The following is an 11,060-nucleotide window of genomic DNA, read 5'->3' as shown; positions in this document are numbered from 1 at the left end:
CGGTATGTTACTTGCGTGAGATTCGATCATCGGTATCTCCATACCTAGTTCAATCTCGTTACCGGCAAGTCTCTTTACTCGTTCCATAATACAAGATCCCATGGCTAACTCTTAAGTCACATTTCTTTGCAAGCTTATCATGATATTGTATGACCGAGTGGGCCCAGAGATACCTCTCTGTCATACGGAGTGGTAAATCCCAGTCTTGATTCATGCCAGCTCAACAGACACCCTCAGAGATACCTGTAGACCACCTTTATAGTCACCTAGTTATGTTGCGACGTTTGGTACACACAAGGTATTCCTCCAGTGTCAGTGCGTTGCATGATCTCATGGTCATAGGAACGTATACTTGACATGCAAAAATGATAGCAATAAACTTGACACAATCATATGCTACATTTATAGTTTGGGTCTTGTCCATCACATCATTCTCCTAATGATGTGATCCCATTATCAAATGACAACTCATGTCCATGGCTAGGAAACCATAGCCATCTTTGATCAACGAGCTGGTCCAATAGAGGCTTACTAGGGACATGTTGTTGTCTATGTATCCACACATGTATTTTAGTTTCCGATCAATACAATTCTAGCATGGATAATATACAATTATCATGAACAGGGAAATATGATAATAAATAATTTATTATTGCCTCTAGGGCATATTTCCAACAAAACAGAGATGGACAAGGGTGGAAGAAAACACGATTTCCTCGTCGGCCCCTTCCCCTTGTGGTCGTCGATGTAGATTTACCCCTTTGTGTAGGCGTCGACGGCAAGAAGGGCAGAGTCTATGGAGCTGGAGCCGTCGGAGTGAGGAGATGACGTTGGCCATCCTCCAGACTGCACGCACCTACACCTTCGCTAGTCAGATGGCGTTCGCTTTCTCCGCCTCCTCGGGCTCTGACTGCTCGATGGTGAGCCGGAGGGCTTTGGAATTTCTGCGACAGAGCCACCGCGCGCCGATCTCCGCCGAGGCGAGGGAGCAGCAGAGGACCGTCGCAAGGAGCCAGTCCTCTAGATCCACCGACGTGCACGCTAGCGCGGCGGGCGGACAATGCCTCCCCGCCACCGTCATCTCGCATGCCCGCTGCCTCTCATGGCATGCGGTCCGCATCTAGGATTCATGCGTCTCTGTCCTTGCCGACGTCGACTCAGGCACGAGGAGCCAATGGTGGCCAGGGATTATGTGTAGAGCAGGTAGAGAATGCGAAGAGGGGTGTGGTGGCTACGGATCAAGAGGGGCGTGAAGCGCCTGGAATAGAGTGTGACTATCATGTGCCGTCCTCACAGTACGGCATCAGGCGATGCAGGAGGCATGGAGCCAGAGCTTTCGTTACCACCCCAGTCCAGCTGCGACTGGCGTAGCGCGATGCAGAGGGAGAGCTCCTCCACATCATTGCGGGTGTCGGATCTACTATCAGAAGGGAAGGAGACAGAGAGAAGTGGAGTGGAATGAGCTTTGACTATGCTCTAGGGTTCGTCTCGAGTGAGGATATATGTGGGGTCGAGGGCCAGGGCGGGCCAGTCTAACTTGGTGAACGCGCCCAGGCTTTCCCATACCCGTCCCAGATTTGGGCTGGATTTGAGGTTGTCAGTCAGCCCAGACGTCCGCAGCCAGTTTGAGAAGGCCAACTGGGTCACGGTTTGGTCACCGGCACTCTTTCTGCTAGTTCAATTTGGGAAGCCCAGCCATGAAAAATGCACTATGATGAAGTACCTATTTTTTAGAATCTGCTATGACCTCAGGCCCCTTTGGTTGGGATTTTAGCTTTTCATCAGTAAAGTTGAGCCACAAAGTTGAACCAAATGGAGCCTAAATTATGTACCCGTGCCAAAAAAAACAAGGGGGAAACGGTGTGCATTATTGTGGTGTGAGCCTTCTTTCTGCATGGCCTTATATTATCATAAGCCAGAAATGGTGCGTGCTAAGGAGAAATTGCCATCAAAGTGAGCCGAGCAGCCGAGTGACGTGCGAGCGCTACTACTTGGCTGAGTGCCAACGCATAGATGTGCTTGTAGGAGGAATTTCACCATTGGGAGTTGGTGTCTTTAACATTTTCACGTATGAACTGAAGTCGTGTTGGCTAATGAAATTAGAACGAAGATTCCTATATGAGAACGTTGATTCTCAAACACTAGTTGGACCTACATGCACGCATGAGCCCGCCAATGTGCCAAAGTTTCTCTTCGGTATTTTTCTCTACAAAGACCCTTTTGGTTCAGAATGAATGATGATCCAAAGTCCATGTCATTCGCTTTACTACACTTTATTTTTAAACATCCATAGCATGCGACTAAACCTCGGAGAAAGTGGTAAAGGCAATGCCCCCCGATAAAGCACCGGGCCGGATGGATTCACGGAGAGATTCTATACCACGTGCTGGCACATAATTAAGGAGGACCTCATGAGGGCTTTTGCCATGTTCCACCGAGGTGACATGTGTGGAATTCATGCAATCAACAACGCCATTGTTACCCTACTACCTAAGGTGGATGGCGTGGTGGACGTGAAAGATTTTCGGCCCATGAGCCTTGTACATGGAGCGATAAAAATCTTTGACAAAGCTCTAGCAAACAGATTGGTGATCGAGCTACCTAGGCTAGCTGGAAACCACAATAGTGCCTTTGTCAAAGGGCGGTCGATACACGATAATTTCATGTTGGTCCAATGCACTGCCCGTCGACTCCATGCACTAAAAGGGGCCACAATTATGCTCAAGTTGGACATATCTAAAGTGGTTGACATAGTTCAGTGGTCGTTCCTTGTGGAGGTTCTTACAAAATTGTGCTTTGGCACACGGTGGCTTAATATGGATCTGTGGGATCCTAGCTATTTCTTCCACAAGAGTCGTGGTGAATGGAATTCCGGGACAACCGGTATACAACCACAGAGGCTTTCAACAAGCAAAGTTTGCGCATGTTCGCGGACGACGTTATGATATTCATCAAGCCAAAATGATACGATTTTACAAGCTTGTGGTATGCTTCTCCAACTCTTTGGGGATGCTTCGGGCCTTCGAGTCAACCTCACGAAGAGTGCTGCACTTTCGATCAGGTGCACTACGGAAACCATGCAGCGAACGAGTGACATCCTTGGGTGCGTGATAGGCGCGTACCCATGCAAGTACCTGGGACTATCCCTCACCATCAGGAAGCAATCTACAACCCATCTGGTCGGACTTGTGGGACAACTGGCTGGCTACCTACCGTCATGGTATGCAGCGAACATGCCCAAGAGCGGGCAAATGATCCTAGTGCAAACACTACTCTATGCTATTCCGATCCACTCAATGATGGCGCTTGATATCCCTCAGAAAATTATCATCGTTGTGACAAAGATTTGCAGAGGTTTTTGTGGTGTGCGAAGGAAAGTACAACTGGGGGGCAGTGTATGGTGGCTTGAGAAGTTATCTGCTAGCCCAAATGGTCAGTAGGTCTTGGAATACCGAACCTTCGATGGCTGAATATTGCGGTGCATGCTCGATGGCCATGGCTGCAATGGGCTAACATGACAAGACCGTGAATTGAGTTCCAAATTACAATGCCTGACGAATCGAGGAAGATCGTACAAGTGGTGGCACATTCAATCGTTGGTAACAACAGATCAACACTTTTTTTGTGAAGATAGGTGGATGGTTCGATTCAGAGTTCAAGAGGTGGCGCCCGACGACTATGTTGACTTAAGGGCCATAGGAACACACACGGTCTACCAGGCTATATCCGATGGGGCCTGGGCATCAAACATTGGCACAGAGCTATTGTAGTGCCCACTTCAAGAGTACCTCAGCCTTTGGACGCAGCTGACGGTGGTACATCTGGACAAGGGAGCAGCGGACGTCGTTTCTTGTGGCATGGGAACTGAACGATGAGTTCTCGGTGCATTCGGCATGTGCGGCAAAGTTCTGGGGCAGAGGTCCTACCAACGACGGAGTTCACATGGAAATCCAGGGCCCCGATGCAATGTAGATTCTTCGTATGGCTTGCACTATAGAACATGTGTTGGACCTCCAACAGGCTCACACGCTGTGGGTTGGATCCCCAAGAAACATGTCCCTTCTGCGCACAAGAAGAAGAGCTCATTGACCACATCCTACTTGATTGCATTTTTTGTGAGGCAAGTGTAGTCGGTGATATGCCGCGCACTCGACAAGGAGGAGTGGGTTTCACCTAGGGGCTTGAGCTTGGTCGTATGATGCAACAACAAGCAAGAAACCAGCTTGGGGCAGAAAGACATGCAAGTGATTTCATCTTGGTCATGTGGGAGCTATGAAAGCACTGCAATGCAATTGTGTTTGATGGTGTTGCGCCTTCACTACCAAACCTCATACAGAAGATAGAGAATGAGGGAAGAACGTGGCAAAAGGTGGGTATCCTAAAGGGACATGTGGACGCTTTCTTTGACGAGCTAGTGAGGTGGGCAATCGAGAGGAACTAGAGGTTCATAGCTAGGTAGAGTGGATAGGTGGATTTGGTATTCATGTAATATGTAATTTCCAAATGTAGAGGGGCTCTCCACCCCATTTCCTTCTTCAATATATATAGTACGCACACTCATGCGTATTCAAGAAAAAGAATCATGTTGATTTGCTGGGAAATCCGGCAAGAGAGAAATAAGGGCACATCCAGAAACAAGATCCCAGCCACTCGTAACATCATTGATGCAATTCGAAGAAACCTTGAATAATGGAGGCTAATGGGTATGCGCCAAATTCAGAGCCCCCTTGGGGATATCACGTGAAAGTGTAGCCTAGACTAGTGTCATGCTTTTCACTGTACCTTCTTTACTTTTTCTTGACCATCCACCGATCAGTTGATCAACATTGTTTCTCGTCTTCTATCTTGAAAATCAATGATAAGCCAACATCATGCTGGATCTTTTAAAAAAACTTTATGTGTAAGAAGAGAAATGGCATGTACAAATGTTCAGTTCTAGGTGGCAAAGGTAGACCTCTCCCTTTTGAATATCTTTCCATTTCTAAGGCCAACTCCAATCGGCCGACCCAAATGGACGTAGTTTTTGTCCGCTTTATCCCCTTTGGTCGGCCGGGCGGACACGATTGTCTGTTTGCATCTATGCGCCTGTAGGTGCGCCCAACCGCCGCAACGCATTTCAAACATTCCACATATTTAAAACTAAAAAATACATAAAAAATAAAATTTAACTTATATATTACATTAAGTCCAAAAGTCCCGGCCATACTCGTCACCGTACATTAAACTTAAACTAAAAACATAAAAAATAACTAAACCCTAGATCAGTCATCGTCGCCGTCTAGGAAATTTTTTCCGTCTCAACCAAAACGGATAGGAGCAGACCAAATTTGGTGCTACGTTGGAGTTGGCCTAAGGACCCGGATATTCCATGCTACAAAGAACACCACTTCAAAGAGGAGAGGGTGTTCACTGCTCTTGAGAGCATCATCAATGCATCATCTGTATAAGTCAAGATCCTATGAGTGAAGCTGCAAGACAAGAACAAATGGTACCTGTTTTCATGAGCCCGAATATGAAAAGTAACACAATGGTTTTCATCCTGAGGAGAACACCAATGTCTTCCAAGGAGCATGTATCGAGTATTTAGGTGGACGGTCAAATGCAAAGAGACATGCAAAAACCTTGATCTTTATTGTGTACCTGCTCTACCATACCCATTTGTAAAGCTCATCAATGGGGCAGATACTTGTGCATCATACAGTAGAACCTCTTGGCGGAGAAGGAGCTATTAGGTCATGGCTACCTCTGAACATCAAACATGGTTGTCTTACGATGAAGGCCAAGCAACCAACCTTCCAGAAGTTGCAATTCATCGCCTCAACAAAAATTGGCAGATGCAATAAAGTAGCATCATTAGAGGTCTCCAAAAAAAACTTCCATTGAAAATTTGTCATCCAACGCAAAAGAGAACAGTTTGGCCAACATTGGCGAAGGGGATGTGTAGAAACCTCAAGCAACTATGCATATCAGATGAGAACAAGGCAAAATCTCCCATGACAATCTTGATTAAAGAGATGATCCTATATATGTTAATCTTGATTATAGATATGTCCCTAAACTGGTCATTAAGTTACAACATATCTCACCACCAAAGCAATGGCGGCAGAGACCTTAAAAAATGAAATTGTGTGTCCAATCATGTTTTCGTTGTCGCAGTGGGAAGGATAATATTTTTAGAAAATGTACCAACTGTTGGAACCTATTGAAGATCATAAAAGGGGGTACCACAACTAAATCTTTATTTTTTTCATTTCTAAAGAGGCAATGTTTTTTCTCCTATACATGAAGTAGACTTCTAGTCACGGATACAAACAAGATTAGTCATATAATGTGTATGAAAACACAAAAGTGATGCTTCACCGCTTAGCACTCAAGGCTAGAGTGAAACTGTTGGGGATATAACTATTGGGTTAACCTGCCCAGGAGGGGCCGGGTTAAGCCATGGCGGTCTACTAAGACAAATCCCATGGAGGCGCTGAAGATGGCGGTTCACTATGAAGACTCATTAAAAGGCCCAAGGCCCAGAGTCAGCTTAAAGCCCATTAGTATAAACCACAATATAGGTATGACTTGTATTATAAGGCATGTGTATTTGGTCACCGAGCCGGACACGTTATATGAGCCGGCCGGGACTCTGTAAAGCCGGTGGGCGTCAACCTGTGTATATAAAGGGACAACCCAGCGGCGGTTTAGGAGAGAGAGAACAGATCGAAAGCTAGGTCAAGCGTATTCGCTCCCTGGTAATCGAGACTTAAGCCATACCATCTCAACTGGAGTAGGCCTTTACCTTCACCGCAAGGGGCCGAACCAGTATAAACTCCTGTGTCCTTTGTCTCGTTTAACCCCTTTAAGCTAACCTAGTGTGATGGCTCCACGACTAAGTCCTCACACTAGGACATCTGCCGTGACAATTCCACAACAGTTGGCGCCCACCGTGGGGCCAGCGCACGGTGGTTTTGAGTTCTTGAAGGGCAACTTCGAAGGGATCAAGGGATACAATGTGGGCCGGATGACCAAGAGTCGTCGCGGCAAGCTCCACATCGACGATGCGGGTTGGGGTCCCGAGGCCGGCTCAATTGAGTACGGGTATCGGGTCCCCTTCGGCGGAATCCACGTCTTCATCGGCAAGATCGGCGAGCCAGGCCCTGAGCCGGACATCTGCACCGACATCATCGAAACGGCTCAGCGTGCGAGACCCGCCCGAGTTCAGCCTGCCGTGAAACGTGCCTTCGTGGGATTTATCCATGGAGCAGAATTTGAGGGAGGATCCATGTCTGGAGATGAGACGAAGATCTACTCTGATGGTGAGTCGTCCATGGGTGAGAATACTTCATTGTGTCAACTATAGGACAGCAGGCTTGGGGGCTGTTCCGATGGCGACAGTATTCCGGACCCCTATGAGCCGCCGAACCGGGTCGCGATTTTCATGGCCAGTACACAGTCAGTGCAGAATTCTTCAACTGTGGCAGCAATGGTTTCCGGGTCACCAGTGGTGACAGTGGCTGGGGCAGGAGGCCCCGCGCGCCTGCCGGCTCAGGTCCTGTCCAGTTTATTGGACACTTTGACAACATTATTGACAGCAGAGGTTAACCCGGCAAATCAAGCTCAGCATAACGCGGAAGTCGCGAAGCTATGAGATGAGATAGCTCAAGCCAAGGAGGATCTGGCAGCGGAGGACGCGAGGTTGACTGCAGAAAGAACCACCTTGGAGGTCAGGCGCAAAGAATCCAGGTCGATTCCTTCTGGCTCTCGTTGGATCAGAATGCATCAAATGAAGTTTTGAGGAGAAGGCACTGAAGCCGTCTGCCTCCGGTTTACGAGGCAGGAAATCTCTTCAATACACCTGGTGCAGGGACCAGTTACCCACCAGGGGTGAATTGGGCAGCGGCCGCGCCTGGGATTGGAGCACCGGCTCAACCACGCACGGCTGACCCACCCCGTCAGAATAACATCCCACCACAACACTTGCCGACACCGTCGGATCATTACTCTAACCCTTTGGATAACATGATTGCTACGGCGTCGCGCTTGGCGGCTCTCCCGGTGGAAGGCGAGTCTCCAGCCACGGTTGAAACGCGGAGGGCTGGAGAGCTTCTTCAGATAGCATTGGTTCAGTAGGAGGCTTATTCTTACAGTCGTCAGAGGATCCATTCAACCCCTCGCCCAAGCCAGAGTTATAGTAGACACATGGACTCCCCAGCGGTGTCAAGAAGCGAGCGGCGTCGTAACCCGCCACGTGTAAATGAACTGCCCCGTAACACTCAGGCCTTGATGGATCATGATAGAGTATGTCGGGAGGCTGAGCTGGCGGCTCAGCACGCGAGTCATCAACCATCTCCAGTTTATCCGACAACCTCGGTGGAGGCAGGCATGACCTCTCGAAGCACGGGTGTACCATGCTTGGTGCCGGCTCTACGTAATGAGTGTTTGCCTAAGGACTTCAAAGGACCGCATAAAGTGCCCAACTACGCAGCAGACTTACCCCCTGAGGCATGGATTGAGAGTTACGAGATGGCCATGGAGCTACTGGAGGTCAGCTATGCCGCATGTGCTAAATATTTCACCATGATGTTGGATGGGACGGCCCGTACTTGGCTGAAGGGACTGCCTGCCAACTCAATTGGATCGTGGGATGAGTTGAAGGCCCGGTTCATCCAGAATTTTAAGGATACATGCAAATAACCCATGTCGGTTGTGGACTTAGATGCCTGTGCCCAAGAGGAGGGCGAATCAACAACCCATTGGGTGCGCCGGGTCAAAGCCATCCTACATTCTTCAAATAACATCAATGCCGGTTCAGCGGTCCTCATGTTAGAGAAGAATTGCTGATTTTTGCCTCTTAAACAGAAGTTAGGACGGCTCAAGCACCACTGTAACAATATGGGGGAACTGATGGCGGCTCTAATTAAATATGTCAACTCTGATAGTAGCAAGGACCCCGAGTCTGATGATGAAAAGCCGGGAAAGGGAAGGAAGAGCGGCAACGCCAAGGGCCAGAATCATAATCAGGCGAGCCAGCCTAGCAACGGTAAACGCAAGGCTGATAATAATTCAGATTTTGTGGCCAATACCAACACGCAGAACAATGGTCAACGTCGTAAAGGAAAGCCACCCCCTCGGGCAGGAGGGTCAGGTATAAACCTGCAGTATCTGATGAATCAGCCTTGCCCAAAGCATGGTTCATGGGACAAGCCATCCATGCACCTTTGGAAGGACTGCCACATTATGAGAGAGTTCAAGAATTCGGACTTGTTCCAAAACAATCATGGTCCAGGCGGCGGCTCAGGTTCCAGTTCTCAGGGCCCGGGTTACGGTGGTGGCGGTTCTAATACCGGTTTTTGGGTAACCAAGGCAATCAAGGCAATCAGGGCGGTTATCATCACCAGTCCGGTCAGAGGAATCAGCAACAGCAATCTGGATATCAGAGTAACCCGAAGCAATTGAATAGTGGGCAGTACCATGTCTTCACCACAAGTTTATGCAAGCAGGATCAAAAGCTCCATAAAGGGTTGCGAACGCCATTGAGCCGGCAGTTCCTAGTTACTTGCGTTGGTCTGAGCAGCCCATTGTGTGGAGTCGTGAGGATCACCCGCCCCGGGTTGATAATCCGGGTCACTTGGCTTTGGTGGTAGCGCCTCAAGTTGGAGGATATAAATTCACTAAGGTACTCATGGACGGAGGAAGCATCATCAATATCCTTTATTATGAAACCTTCCGTCGCATGGGGTTAACTGATAAAAATCTTAAGCCATCAAACACTGTCTTTCACGGTGTGGTGCCTGGTAAGTCAGCATACCCGGTTGGAAAAATAGCTATGAAGGTTGCATTTGGGGATGATTACGATTCCAGATCTGAGACGTTGACCTTTGAAGTGGTGAAGATCAAGAGCCCTTACCATGCTCTGCTTGGACAACCAACTTATGCTAAGTTTATGGCAAGCCCTTGTTATGTTTATCTGCAGCTCAAAATGCCGGGTCACAAGGGGACCATCACGGTGCATGGAAGCCGGAAGATAGCTTTGGAGTGCGAGGAAGGTGATGCAGCCTACGCTAAGTCCGTCTGTGCAATAGAGGAGTTGAAGTTTTACAAAGATAATGTTGACCCGGCTGATATAACATCTTTGAAGAAGCCAACTACGGAGCATGATCCGGTCTTGAAGTTTAAGTCGGCGGATGATACTAAGCTAGTTGATTTTGTTCCTGGCGGTTCATCCAAACAGTTCAGCATCAGTGCTAATCTGGATCCAAAATAGGAAAGTGTGCTCATCGAGTTCATCCATGAGAACCAGGACATCTTTGCATGGAAACCTTCTGACATGCCAGGTGTACCGAGGGAACTCGTTGAGCACACTCTTAATATTGATCCAAAGTTTAAACCTGTTAAACAGTTTCTTCATCATTTTAATGAAGAGAGGCGTAAAGCCATTGGTGAAGAAGTGGCCCGACTCTTGGCGGCTGGTTTCATTGTTGAACTTTTTCACCCTAAGTGGTTGGCTAACCCGGTGCTGGTGCTTAAGAAGAACGACACGTGGCGTATGTGTGTGGATTACACGGACTTAAACAAGGCTTGTTCGGCTGATCCCTTTGCTCTCCCTCGTATTGATCAGATTATTGATGCTACGGCGGGTTGTGAGCGTTTGAGCTTTTTGGATGCTTATTCTGGTTATCATCAGATCAAAATGGTAGTTAAGGACCAGGAGAAGACGGCTTCATCACTCCATTTGGAGCCTTCTGCTATGTGTCTATGCCTTTTGGGCTCAAGAGCGCCCAGGCGACTTACCAACGGTGTGTGCAAAATTGCCTCCACAATCAAATCGATCGCAATGTGCATGCATATATGGATGACATTGTGGTGAAATCCAGAAAGAAGGAAACCTTGATTGATGATTTGAAGGAGACCTTTGACAATCTCCGGGTTTATAAGATGATGCTTAACCCGGCCAAGTGTGTTTTTGGTGTGCTAGCTGGCAAGCTATTGGGTTTTCTAGTTTCAGAACGGGGTATTGAGGCTAACCCGGAGAAGATAAAAGCAATCACCTCTCTGGCTAAACCGGCATGTAT

This window comes from Triticum urartu, chromosome 2A (genome assembly GCF_056163025.1).
Source record: "Triticum urartu cultivar PI428250 chromosome 2A, HENAU_Tu73, whole genome shotgun sequence".
Lineage (NCBI taxonomy): Eukaryota > Viridiplantae > Streptophyta > Magnoliopsida > Poales > Poaceae > Triticum > Triticum urartu.
This window is presented reverse-complemented; position numbering follows the sequence as displayed.